The sequence below is a fragment of the Asparagus officinalis genome, chromosome 6 (assembly GCF_001876935.1).
Source record: "Asparagus officinalis chromosome 6, Aspof.V1, whole genome shotgun sequence".
Lineage (NCBI taxonomy): Eukaryota > Viridiplantae > Streptophyta > Magnoliopsida > Asparagales > Asparagaceae > Asparagus > Asparagus officinalis.
The window spans coordinates 29,387,102-29,393,422 of NC_033799.1; positions in this window are offsets into that span (position 1 = coordinate 29,387,102).

Sequence of the window (6,321 nt, forward strand, 5' to 3'; positions counted from 1 at the left end):
TCATCACCTCATTGATGATCTGCCCAATTCGAAAATTGCTGCTTGGATAAAAGATGATAGTTTGCTAAAAGTTCTTTTGTGTGGAAAAGTAGGTGATGGATCTGGTTCTTAGATGTCCCGCTACAAAGGAGATGTGGACGTTATTACAATCTATGTATTTAGGGAACAGTAGCATGTCTCTTGCCTAGTTTATTTCTCAAATGTATTTTAGATCAGATTAAGAGAGTCAAACCTTGGGGGAACACTTTGTTGTCTCCAACATGCTATCTTTTTGTTGGAGGCTAATTTAGAGAAGATGAAGGCACGACAAGGTATGCTTGATGTATTGACATTCATTGGCAGTGTGACCTCTTCATATGAGGCAGCGAGACTGTAAAACCCCATAAATTTAAATATATTATGATAAATAATAATAAATATATTATAGGATTATAAATGATATATATTTTGATGTTTGAGTATGCTAGGGATTGATTTGAGATTAATCCAATGTATATATGTGAATATAGATGAGAAACATGCACGAAATCATGCATTATATACACGAGCCTAAAATTTGGAAAAAACAACCGGTTAAGAGTATATGTATTTTACACACAGATACAGTTTGAATATGGAAATACTCAAAAGACAAGTTATAGGTATCTTTAGTAGCTTTCAAAAAAAATTTAAATCACCTCATTCCAAGGTTGAACGAGAAAGTTACAGCTAAAATACCGAAGGTTATTTTCCCAATCAGACTAGGTTTCCTGGCTCGGGTCAAACGGGTTTGTTTCGGGTTTGCCTCTATAAATACTTGTGTTTTTCACAAAAATTCTTCTCTTTTATCATATCTCTGAACCTTAGCAGTCACCGTCTCCCCATAAAAACTCTAGATCAAATTTTTATGAGTTTTGTGAGCTTTGTGAAGCAAAATACTGACACGAGGGTGAGATCATCGACATGTGGCAAGGGAAAACGGGTTATTTGCACTTTTAGATTGCTTGTTGTTCATTTCAGAGACTTGCACATGAGATTAAGGCAAGATCATCTGCATGCAAACCTTACCCATAGTTTATAAACATGTTTTTATGAAGTAATATGATAGATATGATGCTTAGAACTTAATCTAATGTGAAAAAGATTAGATTTTTGATATTAAATTGTAAACAAATGTTAGATCTACATGGTTTTCATGCTGTTTACATTAGAAACATGATCATGATCATTAGGATAAATGTTAATTTCATTTTTAATTTATTAATTAAGTTTAACACATGTGCAAACCCTAGTTTATTAATTAATTGAGTTTTCTTATAAATTAATCATGCTTAAACCCTAGGTTGTGAGATCACAATGACATGAACGTGTTTTAAACAAGCTTATCATTAGAAACATGATCATGATCATTAGGATAAATGTTAATTTCATTTTTAATTTATTAATTAAGTTTAACTCATATGTAAACCCTAGTTTGTTAATTAATCGAGTTTTCTTACAAATTAATCATGCTTAAACCCTAGGTTGTGAGATCATAATGACATGCCATTTTGAGAGATTTGAAAAAGCACTATCTCGTTGAAAGGTTCTATACATCTGCCCTTTCTCAACGTATTTCTTTAGAAAAAGACTCCGTTTTTTCCTCTTTCCGGATGGTTAATATTTGTCAGAACATGGAGTGTGAATCAAACCCATGTTTGAATTGAAACTGAGATACTGATGCAAGTTCTTCCCTTCTGAATCTGATAGATTCATATCTGAAAGAGGCTGACAATAAGTTCTTGAAAAATTGACTATTTGTTCCTCTCTTAGAGGTGTTGCAGAAATGTCTGCGATCGAGTCAAGAGCTCGCTTATTATACGGGATCGGATCGAGTTAGAGGAAAGATTTAAAAAACGACAGAACAAGCTTATCTTTGTTCAATGTTAGTTATAACCTTGTCCAAGTTAATCGTGTGATAATTCATGCTTTTATGTGAGAATTTGAATAATTATGAAGTTAAACCCTAATTAGTGTTTAATCAAAGAGTTAAATCATGTGAACTAATCTATGATTGTAAATTTCAGAAGACTAATACCTTTTTCCTATGTTCCATGTGATTTGAATGAGTTTTGTTTAAGAAATAATCACAAAAATATCAAAACCTGAGAAATTGAAATTTGTTTAACACAGAGTAGTTGACTAATAACATGTGTAGTCGACTACTCCTTGTAGGGTCTGATTTTGCTTATATATACCAAGTGTAGGATCGTGACCCTTAAGAATAGAGTACGCTCTTATAAAAATCTGCGTCGTGACCCTTAAGAATAGAGTACGCTCTTATAAAAATCTGCGGAAGCTTTACACTTAAACACTAGAGTGTGAGTTTGCAAAGTAGATTACGGAAGCTTTACACTTAAACACTAGAGTGTGAGTTTGCAAAGTAGATTATAAATTGTAAAGAAAGAATGACAATCTTAGAAAATAAACATCACAAACACAAGCATGTATACTGGTTCCACCTCCCCGATGTACATCCAGTCCCCAAGCAAATCCCGCTTGAGAGTTTCCACTATGATTTTAAAATCTTACAAAATCAAAAGCAAACCTGACCAATTTGCAAGATCATACAAATTGCAAACCCAATTGATAAGACCATGCCAATCGTCACACCGATCTCTAGACTAAGATATCCCCTCTCATAAATCGAGAGAACCTTTCTTTGAAGCAATGTACAATTTCAATCTTATAAGCCTTGATATTGATGTGAATGTATAACAGTGGCTTATCAATCTTTTTAACTCTCTGAATATTGTCTAAACAAGCTCTAAGAATGATAGGAACAAAGGCAATATCAGAAACTCTCTTTTATAGAAAAACAGATTGAAAAACTTAAAGTTTAGAGAGTTAATTTGCACATTATGTGAATCTTATAAGTGCAAAACTTGGTGCTTGTTTTCTGATGTTTAAACATATTTATAACCTCCGAAATGACATAATTTTAAATCCAATTAACGTCCACAAAACGGTCATAAACAGTCACTTATTTAAAATGTAAAATATGGAAAAACTGCATCTGTAGTCAACTACAAGTCATAGTAGTCGACTACACTGAGTCTAAACAGACTCTGTGAAGTCAGAAAATTACTTAGTAGTCGATTACAAGGCATAGTAGTCGACTACACTGTAACTCATAGATTCTGGAAATTTCTCTTCAATATTTTGATTGTAACTTTCTCATCCGATATCGGAATAAGGTGATTTAAGATTTGTTGGAGCTCTTGAAGAGACCTATAACTTTGATCTTTTGAGTTTTTTCAGATTCTAATTGATAAGGGGTATAAATAAAATATTTTAAGACTTACTTAATATCTATAAACTCTAATGGCTAACATAGGGGATTTCTATTGTTAACCAACACAATAAGCATGTGTTAGTGTGTTCTAACACTATGTGTGTGCATGTGTGTGAGTGATTAAGGCTTGTACAAATTTCTAAGCAAAGAAAATATAAAATTATATTTTGATAATAAAGTATATCTTCTTCTTTGCTTCATTTTGCCTTGAACTCATCTATGTCTTGAGTATCTCTTTGAATATAATTGTTGATATAGCTCTGATACTGCAAAACAAATATTAGCACATAATACACATAATATATAATATTTGTTATCATCAAAATAAACTAATCTTGGGGTTAAGATTCCTAACACTCATTTCCTGGTGCAACTCACATAAATATTTTTTATAGAAGAGTAGTCGACTAATGTTCATATTAGATGACTACTCACACTTAGTCCAATTTTCCAAATTCTGGATGGGCTCAGAGTAGTCGACTACTAAGCGTAGTAGTCGACTACTAAGGCTATTTTCTGAGTTTTGGTTTTGTATCTATTTGAGATGTGTTCACGGGGTTCGAGCCGTACTCCTTTACATGTAAATTCACGAATACACAAGTACAATGTCGTTTGCACAAACATGAGTATCCCAGAGGGGATTATATCAAGTGTTGGGTTATTTATTGCTCATACACTCGCTAGATATCGTTGATGAGCACAACTCAGTACTATATGGGACAGTGTGTCGATATACCAGATTTTCATATTTTATACATGAAATGGATATCGTTGATAAGCTCAGTTCAATACTACATAGGGTAGTGCATCGATACTCCATTCGTATAGGCCATTGAGTCGGGTTTGGATACCTATATGGTAGGTCTTCCCGCAATTATGTTACGCACTAAGACCGCGATAAAACTAATGAGCCGTGTACACCGTTTAGGATACCTATAGGGTAGTCCGTTGTACATGATGATACTAAGTTTCAAAATCATGCAAAAGGTTGCATCTGTCACGCCCCGCTTTCTAAAATACTGGGGAATTGGAACGTGAACAAGCCCGTGACTTATTAGACTGAGGAGAAATATACTAGACCTTCTACTCAATCTAATACGCTAAGTGTCAAGCAATATAAAGCAAAGGCACATGTCCCCGATCACAGTAGCAAGAATATAATAAACAACTCAAAACAAAATGATATATATCACAAATGAAATATCATTGCAGACATAATATTCGTGCCAAACATGCCCTAATACAAAAGAATCCAACTAAAATACTGGAGGAACATAAAATACATTGATCAAGCGGAAATGGAAGGTGCTACAAAGGTAAACAAGGACCATTGAACAACTAAAGGAAATAACTACGCTTCTGCTTCTTCTCCTGCTCTGTCTGCAAAGCACTCCTGTTGAGAATACTCGGGTTCCTGCTTAACCTATCCTTCCTCCAAATCTGACATACCATCCGAGAGAACATGAGTACGTCAACGTGCATGGTACACGACAATATCCCAAAGGAAGAATAGAAATGGTCGAACGACCAATGCAATAATAATAATAAATAGAAACATGCAGCTAGAATATTAACAAGCTAGATGCAATCCACCACTAGAGTATAACAATGAGAAGAATCGATAAACATCCGAGTAACAAGGCCATACAACTAGATGTAAATAAAACATAAAAATCTATAACACTAGACGTAGTACGTCGAGCAAAATAATCCAAACAAGGAAATCTTCATGTATATACCATATGTCTCATATTATAGATAACTAAATATTAAACCCGATCTATGTATGAAAAGAAATATAACTAGTCCTCATCTCACAAAAATCCATAATCATCTAAGTAACGAGATCATGTAACTAACCATCCTATAACATGTTACTAGTCCATATCTCACATGGAGTCAACGTTCATATTCTCGGATAACTGACTATTCACAAATCTTCTACGCGCATCCAATACCGCTACAAGAATTGGTCAGAGGACTACACGCAATCCGATTTTGGCCTGGTCCGAACTCAAGCAAAACTCGGGTGACTACACAAATTCACTGACCAAAGTGACTACACGAATTCACTTTAGCCCAACAAACCAACCCCAGTGGCTATACGAATTCACTGTTGCGAGCCTGGAAGATACATCAACAGCCACATCCAATCACATGAACAATGACTTTCCTACCCTAACTCTTCTTATTTTTCTATGTCAACATACACATGTCTCTAAGTCTTGTACATGGCACGCAAGGCCACTAAAGTCATGAACTACTAACGTTTCTCAATCACAACAATGAATAAATGCAACTGATCATGAGCACTAATGTCATGTCATATCACAAATAATCAAAATTAAGAGTCATAAAATTATGAACAATATCTATGTAATTTAGAAAATAATCTTTTCAAAAGTAATTTATTTTAAAATTGTTTCTTATAATTAATAAGTAGTCTTCAAAAATCATAAACTTATTTATCTAAAGTAATCCTTTTACAAAATAATTTCCTCTAAGTGATTTCTAATCTTTTAAAATCATAAATCTATTTATTTAAAAGTCGTTTTACAAAATAATTTCTTTTGAATTAATTTTCATTATAATAATCTAAAATAGTCCTTTTTTCCAAAATAAATTCTTTTAAGCTGTTTCTCATTATAATAATTCAAAACTAGTCTTTAGGAATCATAAATGTATTTATTTAAAATAATTCTTTTATAAAATAAATTCTTTTCTCATTATGGTAATTCTAAAATTAATCTTAAAATATTTTCTTTCAAAATATTTTGTAATTAATCATAAACTATTTTTGAATATATCCATTCATCATATATAGCACAACATATAACCACCGCAGTTTTATCAACAAACACACGTAGATAATAACATATCAGTCTAATCTATACAATTAATTAGTATCAGATATAAATATTAAAATAACGAGTCAAAGAGAAGCAGGATCTTGCCTATGAGTTTTTGTTGAACATATCGACGTTATCGTGCAAGGCTACAGGCTTGCG